At 37.6% G+C, this 12098-nt stretch overlaps 1 protein-coding gene across 1 annotated transcript in view; it reads right to left on the reverse strand.

Moving 5' to 3' along the window:
• Positions 1-11969, reverse strand: part of LOC107724973 (aggrecan core protein-like) — a gene marked incomplete at its 3' end in the record, with an annotated part of 64309 nt that extends 52340 nt beyond the window's left edge. The window contains exon 1 of the mRNA XM_016534079.1: positions 11654-11969. The remainder of the gene's footprint in view (positions 1-11653) is intronic.
• Between the last annotated feature and the right edge of the window lie 129 nt (positions 11970-12098).

Raw genomic sequence — 12098 nt, forward strand, 5'->3', positions numbered from 1 at the left:
TATATTTATAATTATTATTAAAAAAAAATTTTTTTTTAAGTGTTATTGGACAATATTATTGATTATTACATTTTTTATTGTTACACTTAAAGAATAACTGGCATTAAAAATGATCTTATGCAAGGATTGTGTCAATGTGCTGTTGACAGATGTTTTTCTCATTATGTATTCCTATTATATTCAATCTGATTCAGTTATACATAAAATTATTTGGAACAAAACCAGTGGATTTACATGTTACCTGACAAAACATTTTTTACAGCGTAATTTCCAAATGACTTCTTTTTAATTTAATGATCACATTTGCACTGTAATTGCAGAAACACAAATTCTGTCACATTCTATCAAGCCAAACACTCTTGAAGGCGCTTCCTATCAGCATCCGTCTGCGAGTCACGCGAGGAGAACAGACGATAAACACAAAGAAACTGAGAGCCTTCCTTTGTTTGACTGTTTCTCTCTCTGTCTCTTTAACTGCCCATAACACGTCTATGGAGGACGGCCGAGGGGGGCTGGGAAAGACCTCCTGCAGACCAACGGAGCGACAGAAGACGTACAATTAAAGAGAGAGATGGAGGAGAATAATAGCAGGTTTCTTTTCCTGTGAAATTTGATTTACACGAGTGAAAGTCATTAACAATGCAAGTAAAAGACCTCCAAGGATACTAAACTGCTATTGTTTCAGTGCAGTGTTTTTCCCTGACCCAAGAGCTCTAGTTTTGTGGAAATTAATTTCTTTATATCCTCCACTGAAAATAATAATAATAAATTACATTTACATTTTTTTTTCTAAAGATGATGCGAAAAAGAAGTTATTCTGAAGACACAACTATGTACAATATATACAGTTCAAGTAAAAAATATACATAAAATGACTAATTTATTTAATAATATGACTAAATGAAGTACATTAGATTACATCAATATCAAGTTTCACCCATGCAAAACTCACTAGCAAGACATGATTTGAGGAATCATTCATGTCTGAACAATAGCGGTAGTGATGCTTGACTTAGCAAACACCACTAAACATCAATCTCAGCTCAACAGAAATAACAGTAATGAAGATCTGACATGTAAACATACTAAATACATTAGCAAGACAAAAGCATTACAGAAACCCCAGGAACAGTCATTGATATTCACACAAACACGTTCTCTCGGTGTAAACAGCATCTGATTCAGTAATGAGACAGCAGTGAGTGAATCAGGAGCTGTCCAGTGCTGAAACACACTCACATGTCATTATTATAAAATAAAATAGAAGATTTTATAGGGAAAACTATTTTAAGCATAATAAAAAAATTTATATGATTAAATATTATTAATAAAAATAAGTGTTATTTCACAATATTATTGATTATTTGATTTTTTTTATTGTTAATCATAAAGAATAATTGGCATTAAAAATTATTTACTGACATTGAAAAGATAGAAGACACAAAAGAAGGAGGATTCAAAAACTGACACTGAAATAGTATATGAAAGTTTATGCAACTACATAAAGTAAGGTTATTTCAAAATCACAAGTGTGAAATTGCTTAACCCAGGCTTAAAAAGGTGTCAAACTAGTTTGAAGTGCACTGCGCAAAGCTAAAAGATGTCCATTTCTATTAATTTATTATTTAATCAGGCACAATACACATTAATATTAATAAAATCAAAATGAAATGTGATAGATTTAAGCAGCGTGGCTAATTGTCATCTGTAGTCCCAGGGCAGGCTGATGTTTTAAGAAAAATCAATACATACGTTTTTTTGGAGAAACCACAATGACTTTTTATGCCTTTTAATTCTGATGGGAGTTTTTCCATGCTCATGGTTTATGTAGCACTTAGATATGATGTGTGAATATAGCTCTTGCTGCTCATAAAAAGACGCAGAATTTTCAATTATTAGATGATACATCTAGTTCAAAACTCACAGCCTTATTCCCACAGCAATGCTTATATGCACCGTAAGCAGCAAAAAATAAAGGTGTTCAACTAAAGAAAAAGACAAATGTTCCTAGGGAAGACTTCTATTCCCAAACCTCATTTACTATATATTCTACACACACTCAAACACACACACAGTCTGGGTCAGTCTGATCTCAAATGCTTCAATCCTTCATGTCTTCTATTGAACTCGATGCCCTCCAGCAGGGCAACATCAATTACCCACAATCCCATATAGGAAAGCAAAATCACAAATGAGATCTCTGTACAATCTGAGCAGTTTCTCCTAGATGGTAATGAGATTAAAGGGAGGCCAATGGAGCTGTTTGCCAAAGTCTCCTGCTCTCAAATGTGCCTCCTCTAGAGCTTTAGACCACCAGCTCAACTGTGTTTCAAACTCTGACCAAATTCTGCCATCAAATGCTGCCTGACAACCACTGGCTCATTTGTTTTCTGCTCATAGTCTTTGGGCAAACATCTGAGACAAACCCAATTTTTAAATTAAATTTGCATTGCTCAGAATAAGTGTGAGCAACAAACATTTCCTCTGGGGCTGCTGCAACATTTACATGAACTTCTCAAATGTTTTTGTAGTTATGCAGTTGCTCGGGTGTTGTGGGTGGTTGCCAGGGCATTGCTACAGTATGCAGCAGTTAAATTGATATGGGTGGTTTCTACCCATCTATCAACATTCTTTTTAGTAGACTACAAAATTTTGTTGGCATTAGTGGAATTGCATTGGCATGGTTCAAATCTTACTTATCTGACCGTCATCAATTCTTAGCAGTGAATGAAGAGGTATCATATCGATCACAAGTACAGTATGGAGTACCACAAGGCTCAGTACTAGGGCCGCTGCTTTTCACGCTTTACATGTTAGCCTTGGGAGATATCATTGGGAAAGTTAGCTTTCACTGTTATGCTGATGACCCTCAGCTTTATATTTCTTTGCAGCCCATGATACATACCAATTCGCAAAACTAACGGAATGCATAGTTCATATAAAAAAACTGGATAACTAGTAATTTCCTACTGCTAAATTTTGAAAAAAAACAGAGGTGTTAATTATTGGACCAAAAACCTCCGCATGTAATAACCTAGAATACTGTCTAACACTTTATGGCTGCTCTGTCAATTCTTTGTCATCAGTTAGGAACCTAGGTGTGCTATTTGATAGCAATACTTCCTTTAAAATCCATGTTTCTAGCATTTGTAAAACCGCATTTTTCCAGCTTAAATATATATCTAAATTACGACCTATGCTCTCAATGTCAAATGCAGAAACGTTAATTTATGCATTCATGACCTCAAGGTTATATTATTGTAATGCATTTAATGGGTGGTTGCTCTGCGCGCTTAATAAACAAACTCCAGCTGATCTAAAATGCAGCAGCTAGAGTTCTTACTAGAACCAGGAAGTATGATCATATTAGCCCGGTTCTGTCAACTCTGCACTGGCTCCCTATTAAACATGTAATGCATTTAATGGGTGGTTGCTCTGCGCGCTTAATAAACAAACTCCAGCTGATCTAAAATGCAGCAGCTAGAGTTCTTACTAGAACCAGGAAGTATGATCATATTAGCCCGGTTCTGTCAACTCTGCACTGGCTCCCTATTGAACATCGTATACATTTTAAAATCTTGCTAATTACTTATAAAGCCCTGAACTCTGGAACAATCTACCTAGTGTTGTTCGGGAGGCAGACACACTCTGTCAGTTTAAATCTAGATTAAAGACCCATTTCTTTAACCTGGCATACACATAACACACTATCACACTTCTATAACTCATATAAAAGTTCATAATTTTTTCAAGTGAACGCTCGAAATACATTATTTAGGTAACACTTTACAGTAATTAACTAATACGTTAATACACTTTAATACATTAACTAACATTAACTAATCGAACCATATTTTAAAGTGTTACAATTATTTGTTATTAAAGCATATATATGTTCACAAAAACACTGTTAAATTAAACAGAAAAGCAAACTGGTGTGCATGATTTGGCGTGGCAGCCAATACAAATAATAACCGTTTTCTTACCTAAATCCTGCCTTTGGACCAGGCTCGGTTGCAGAATCACATCTGTGCTTCTGAAATTATTATCTTTTTCTATATGGTGTAGTAGCAATCTCTATGTCGTACGTGGCTGCTTGTCAAGCATGAAAAACCGTAGGCCTATATCGTATACAGCATGCAAAGAGTCAAAGAGTGCTCCCTTTTAATTTATTAAAAACTGTCACTCATTCATCACAATCTAACAAAGTTCCAAAAAAAAAATGAAACTTTTTAAATGTCTTTGTTAGAAAGAAGTTACGCGCATGATAGAACTCAGCACTGGACAAAAAACGGTGACTGGAGCGGTGAGTGCGTGGATTCCAACCTAAACACCTCTGATTGGCCATTGCGCTTTAGAAACAAGGGCAGATACACTGGATTGTTTGCCAAATCTATTTCGTTATGCTATTATTACGAAGAAAACACATCCTAGACCAGGAGTTATGGGCAGCTTTTCCATCTAAAAGTAATCAGAAGCAACAGCAGGCAGTTGTATGAGTAAGACTATAATACACGCTAAACTCAAGTCTGACCTTCCCACTTGGTCCGAAGGGGGGCACAGGAATGTCCGTGGTGGGGTCCTCTGCATAATCTGACCTGTGTTGCAGCCTGGAATTAAACCACACCATGCTGGTTTTGTCTGGAAAGAGGAGATCTGTTTCTCCCAAGGTTTTTTTTCTCCATTTCTGTCACCAATGGAGTTTTGGTTCCTTGCCACTGTCGCCTTAGGCTTGCTTAGTTGGGGACGCTTGACTGATTGCACAGACACTATTGGAAGAGAGCTGAACTGGATGATGACATCACTGAATCATCAACGAACTGACTTTAACTGAAAAATTTACTGTTTGCTATTGTTGTCTTGCATTATTGACAAACTATTTTCCTGTTTGACACTGTAAAGCTTCTTTGGCACAATCTGTATTGTACAAAGCGTTATTTAAATAAAGGTGACTTGACTTGATATGGGTAGGTGGTTGCCAGGACGTTACTATGCAGTTGCTAAGTCAATATTGGTGGTTGGTTGCCAGGGTGTTGCTATGCAGTTGCCAAAGATTTGCTAAGCCATTGTGTTTGCTTGCCAGGGCGCTGCTATGCAGTTGCTGGGTTGATTATGGTGGTTGGTTGCCAGGGCATTACTATGCAGTTGCTATGTCATTATGAGTGGTTGCCAAGTTGTTTATGAGCAGTTGCTAAGGCATTGCTATGCAGTTGCTAGGGTGTTGGAGGTTGGTAATAGAGCGTTTCTATACAGTTGCTAAGGTGTTGTGTGTGGTTGTCAGGGCATTGTTATGCAATTGCTGTGTCGATATGGGTTTTTGCCAGGGCATTGCTATGCAGTTTCCAGAGAGTTGCTATGCAGCTGCCAAGGCATTTTGGGTGGTTTCCAGGACATTGGTATGCACTATGCAGTTGCCAGTTTGTTTATGAGCAGTTGCTATGGTGTTGCTAAGGCACTGTGGGTGGTTGCCAGAGCATTGCTATGCAGTTGCTAGGGTGTTGTGTGTGGTTGCCAGTGCACTGCTAGGCACTTGGTGGATCGATATGTGTGGTTTTCAGGGCGTTGTTATACAGTTGCTAGGGCATTGTGGGTGGTTGCCAGGGTGTTGCTATGCAGTTGCTAGGGTGTTGTGGGTAATTGTGTGTGGTCGCTAAGGGACTGCTATGCAGTAGCTAGTGTGTTGTCAGTGATTGCCACAGTGTTGCTATTATAAAGTTTTTGTAGTAACCGTGTTCATCCCCACAGCAGTGATTCAGCAGATATTAATGAGCTGATGTTCAACTTAATTAAACCAGCATGAACTTTGACAAACATCATCAGAGATTCTGCATGTGTGCTCAGCAATCCTCTATAATGAGAGACTGTATGGGGCTGATTTCACTACCCATACAACCTGCCATATCTTCTTAAAAATAGAAAACTCTTCCAAAAAGAGTTTCACAGCCTGAAAATATTTTTAAGAGTTAGTTTATGCAAAAATAAACAAAGTCATCATTTTCTCACACTCATGTTGTTCTAAATCGTATGCCCTATTTCACAAAGCACAAAGGCTGCTCTTTTCCATCAAATTAGGGGTGGGCGATATACCAGTAGACACGATTAACCGGTAGAAATCTGTCAATTTGGTAGAGATTTTGGACTATCGTCTCTATTACGGTTACACGCACACGTGATGTTGCTGTGCTACATGGTCACAAAAACTTACAGTTAGCACGTGTTTTTAAGCATTAAGATTTAAAAAACAAGTGATTTTAAGCCATTGAAATGCAATCAGCAGCGAAAGAGAGCTCATTTCGTTATATGCGCGTGCTGTCTGAGAGGCACGCACACGTGAAGACAGTGCTCACAGCGCTGAAGCATTGAACCAAGTTATTTTTGACGCTTTATAGGCCTTGAACGGTTAAATACACACAATTGTATATGTGCAAGTATCCTAGTAAACACAGTAATTTAGGTCTTAAGTGAAAGCAAACAGCTGAGAAAAAAAACACATGTGTAACAATATATTGGATCCAGGCAGCTCTTAAAGTGACAGCAGTCTAATATTCCTGCTGTCTGTCATTCATGTTAATCAAACAACAAAAGAGAGAAAATCTCTCAACGCTTTGACAAAATCATTTTTGTAACTTTAATGAGAATAAATATATATTTAATATACACAGTGAAGAATATGCAGTGTTTTTATACATTTGATTACCTTATATAATGCATGTAGCCTTTCTTATTTATTTGTTCTACTGTAGATTTTTGTCCTAATGCTTGAAATTAGTTTCTTAACATTATTTAATCGTTGACTGTTTACTTGTCTTGAATCTTTTGTTTTTTAATTTAGGCTAGTATTAGTTTTTTTGTGATATTGACAATGAAATTTCTTTGGTATCAAAAATTTTGTGATAACTATACTGTATTGTGATGATATATATCGTTACCGAGAAATAAAATAACTCATATCGCAATATAAGATTTTGGTCATATCGCCCACCCCTACATCAAATAAATGAATAAAACAGCCTTGAAGCTGCTAAAAGTATCCTTAAGACTTGTGCAGTATATTTCAAGTCTTTAGAAGCCATTCGACAGAAATGTAAGCCGCTATTCACTGAAAATTTCCTGCTCTAAAATCTCTTTCAGATTGCATACATTCATATGACTCATTAAGATGCATGTTGCCAGGTTGAATCCAATAACAAGCCATTAACATCTGACATTAAACCATGAGCAGCATTTTTTGGTACTTATATGGTGGGGGGGTTTTTTTGTCATTTTTGTAGCCTGTCCTCTTTTGCTTTCATTGCATGGAAGAAGCAGCATGAACATTCTTTAAAATATCTCCTTTTGTGTTCTGCAAAAGAAAAGAAACTCATATGGCTTTAGAGCACATGAGGGTGGGTAAATGATGAGATGAGAATTTTCATTTTTGGTTGAATTTTCCCTTCAGGCGTAAATGCATAACAAAATAACCACTGAATAAAGCTGAAATGTTCTGAAAGGAAGAGTCGTGTTTCTGTTGGCTTGTGTCTGGCAGGCTGCCAGAGACCCTCCTGTGAACTCACACACATCCAGACACAATTAATTATGCATGAGCGTGTCCTGTGTTCTTGAGACGCTCGTGTGTTTGCACACAAGGTTACAAGTGTTTGTTTCTGTGATTTTTACTTTTTTTTAAATAAATGTGCTGTTTGCACAAGTAAAACTTACCAGCCTTCTAAGGAGTTGTGGGTGGTTGCTATGCAGCTGCTAGAGTATTGTGGATGGTTGCCAGGGCATTGCTGTGCAGTTGCTAAGGCGTGCCTATGCAGTTGCTAGGACATTGTGGGTGGTTGCCAGAGTGTTGATATACAGTTGCTAAGCTGTTGTGGGTGGTTGCCAAGGCATTGCTATGCAGTTGCTAGGGCATTGTAAGTGGTTGAAAGGGTGTTGCTATGTGGTTACCAGGGCATTACCATGCAGTTGCCAAGGTGTTGCTATGCAGCTGCTAGGGTATTGTGGATGGTTGCCAGGGCATTGCTGTGCAGTTGCTAAGGCGTGCCTATGCAGTTGCTAGGGCATTGTGGGTGGTTGCCAGAGAGTGTTGCTATACAGTTGCTAAGGCATTGTAGGTGGTTGCCAGGGTGTTGCTATGCGGTTTCCAGGGCATTGCCAAGCAGTTGCCAAGGTGTTGCTATGTAGCTGCTAGGGTGTTGTGGAGGGTTGCCAGGGTGTTGCTATGTAGCTGCTAGGGTTGTGTGGCTGGTTTCTATGGTGTTGCTGTGCAGTTGCCAGGGCATTGCTATGCAGTTGCTAGGGTATTGTGGGTGTTTGCCAGGGCATTACTTTGCAGTTGTTAAGTCCATTTCATATTATATTTTTTGATATTTTGCTCTCTTTTGCTTAGTTAAACTTTGTCTATGCTCATTGGCAGAGAGTCCAGTATGCAGATGGTCAGCAGTATAAACCAATCAATACAGCAGAGTGTTTAAACCCAGAGTAGCAGCATGTTTGTTAAAGAAACATCATGTCCACGTCATTTCATCAGCTGCTGATCCATGGAGATGAAGGAATTAATGGCAAATACAGACTAAACACTGAGCAAACAGACGCCGTCACACACACACACTGAACACAAACACTGAGAAACGAGGTTTATAAGGGACACTGTGCTCATGAACGCACCGATACAGAACAATGAACAATTCACAATGAAGCTCTTAATTTTAGACACTTTAGGTAAAATCAGACAGTTTTATGTGAAATAAAAACAGGCTACTTTTGAAATCTGTTATCTTTAAATTGGACAAAATAGGACATTTTCCACTTCCGATATCAGCCAAATCTGAACAGTTATGATATTTTCAGAAAATTCAAAATCCAGGTGACATATCCATGCGAAGTCATAGTTCACCCCAAGATCTAAAATTATATTTTACATAAAGAAAAATAAAAGAAAATTCATCCCATTAAGCTATTACGATATTTCAGATTTTCACATTATTTTCAAGACAATTAAACATTTAAAATTAAACCAAAAAATGCTAAATATATATATAATTAAAAGTAAAAATAATAAATAAAAATTATAATTCTCATTACTGTAAAAACAAAAATTCAAAATGTTTAATTATTATTATTATTTTAATTATTTGGAGTATTTTATATTGATTTTTAAATTAATTTGTACTGCATCGATCGGTCACTGAAACACAAAGGCTGACCAGATTGTTTGGATTTGTGAACTATACATAACACCTGACCTTGAGCCCTGATTTCTCTGACCCGTTCACCCTTCGCTCCCTTCACCCCTAAAACACCATCTCATTATCAGACTCCAATAAATCCAACACCATTAATCCTCTTATTTTCACCCTAACCTCTCATTGTGGCCCTCTAAACCCACAGATCCATTTTAGGCCCACGATTAAACCCAAAAATCACAAATTGCAGACAATCCCAAAGGAACTGCTGATGGAGAATCCTGGCAGCTGTCTGAGTGGCCTGTTATTATGATGTCACAGCACTGCGGTCAGTGTGTCGTACAGGTCTGAAGAGCCTCCACATGCTCGGCGGGGTTGTGAAGAGGTGCCAGGATGAATAATAAATGCCCGCAGCTGCCAGGGACTTTTTGATCTCCAGCAACTTCAGTACGGCTGCCACAGGGAACGAGGTCTTAGCCTCTTGCGCAGAACCGCAGCTGCCTGTCGAGCACACTTACTAATGCTCACCGATACTGATATCGCTCTTCTGCTATAAAGGAGCAGCGAGAGCGTTCATAAGCTGATATTTACAGCACCCCCCTCATCTGTACAAGACTACAGCTTCAGGAATCAGCTGATCGGAGCAGGAACTATTTCTGTCTGATTTGACTCTTAAAAACTGGTTAATTTGGACATTGCAACACACAAAAAAAAACATTTTGTAGTAGTAATTTTATGGTGTATCATTTCTTATGATTGTAACTTAAGTAAACATTTACATGCATTCTTTGTTTAATATCTTGATTGCAATGGTGGAATTTTGGCATTTCTTATTCTTTTCTAGCTTGTGGACTGTTTTTATTACATATTATACATTTGGCAGACACTTTTATCCAAGGCGACTTGCATTAAAGGAAGTGTCTTATGCTGTAATTTTAACTTAAATATTTGTATGCATTCTTTGTGCAGTATCTTGCAACTTGCAATGAAATTAGGAAATATCTTTTGCAATGATTTTCTTTGTTGGATATCTTGTGACTTGCAATGCAATAGTGGGATTTTAGCATTTCTTATAATAACTTTTACTGCACTGTTCTATCTGTCAATTCTTTTCTGCATTTCCCTTCTGCTCTAGTTTGTGTACTAATCAATCTTATTACATTTATGCATTTAGTAGATGCTTTTGTCCAAATCAAAGTGCAAAAGAGGAAGTATCTTATGCTGTGATTTTAACTTAAATATTTGGATATTTGATGCAATGCAGTGTCTTGCAACTTGCAATGAAATTAGGAAATATCTTTTGCAATGATTTTCTTTGTTTGATATCTTGTGACTTGCAATGCAATAGTGGGATTTTAGCATTTCTTATAATAACTTTTACTGCACTGTTCTATCTGTCAATTCTTTTCTGCATTTCCCTTCTGCTCTAGTTTGTGTACTAATCAATCTTATTACATTTATGCATTTAGTAGATGCTTTTGTCCAAATCAAAGTGCAAAAGAGGAAGTATCTTATGCTGTGATTTTAACTTAAATATTTGGATATTTGATGCAATGCAGTGGTTGGATTTTGGCATTTCTTATAACTTCTACTGTAGTGTTATATATTTCTATTCTTTTCTGCTTTTCACTTCTGCTCTAACTTGTGTACTAATCTATCTTATTACATTTACATTTATGCATTTAGCTGTTGCTTACAAATGCATTTAGCAGAGACTTACAAATGAGGAAGGCTCTTATATTATGATTTTTAACTTTAAAAATGTACATGCATTCTTTGTTCCATATCTTGCAACTTGCAATGCAATAGTGGGATTTCTTATAATAACTTCCACTGTATTGTTCCATCTTTCTATTCTTTCTGTATTTCATTTATTCTAATCTTATTACATTTATGCATTTATTAGATGCTTTTATCCAAAGCAACCTGCAAAAGAGAAAGTATCTTATACTATGATTTTAACTTAAGTAAACAATTACATGCATTCTATGCATTCTTTGTTCAAAATCTTGTGACTTGCAATGCACTGGTGGATTTTGACATTTCTTATAGCCTAATAACTTTACTGCATTGTTCTATCTCATACTTAAACTATTATGATGTTTACAATGTTCTATCTATCCTTGAATAAAACCATCTGCTGAATAAAAAATGTTAAATGTAAATACATTGGACATCAGTCAGAGTTTCTTGTGGCTCCTTTAGATTTCTAAAGTATTTCCAAAAATCTCCCACAAAGACGATGCAATAACATTCACTATGATTGCACACATGTGCAGATGCTCAAACAGAACCAGATTTACACATTCAGACAATCAAGTCATGCAAGCAGAAATTACAGCATGCTACCCAAACCAGATTTGGATGAGATTACAGACATCTGGTAAAATCGGATTTGAAAGATCCACTAAATCAGATATCCACCAAAACCCCTTCTGCGCATTAATCCGCAAGCAATGGTTAAGAGAAGGTTTCCTTTTTACCTGGAGTTGTTCAAGTTGTCAGAGCTCAAGAGTATGAGTCCACACCGGCTGAACGGATGAAGATCAGCTGAGCTGAACCGAACCAAAGTGCGGATGCTCTGGTGCCACTGGCGGAGAAAGAGCCAATCCGATCCGAGTCTGCTCGAACTTCAGTCACATGAAATGAATTGAACTCCACAAATGAAGCTGTAATTGCTCTCGAACAGTTTCCGACGGTAAAGCAATGACAAGCACCGGGCACATCCGCGGACGAACGGGCACAGGAGAGACGCGCGCAGATTGACGCCGGCCTCTCCGCAGCGGCGCCTCCGTCTACTGAGAGATCAGAAACAAAAGCGTGCTGAAGAGGAAGAGGAGCACAAAACCACAAAACCCCCTCCCGAACCCGAGAGAGAGAGAGAGAGAGAGAGAGAGAGAGAGAGAGAGAGAGAGAGAGAGAGAGAGA

Source organism: Sinocyclocheilus rhinocerous, unplaced genomic scaffold (genome assembly GCF_001515625.1).
Source record: "Sinocyclocheilus rhinocerous isolate Xijiao unplaced genomic scaffold, SAMN03320098_v1.1 scaffold2019, whole genome shotgun sequence".
NCBI lineage: Eukaryota > Metazoa > Chordata > Actinopteri > Cypriniformes > Cyprinidae > Sinocyclocheilus > Sinocyclocheilus rhinocerous.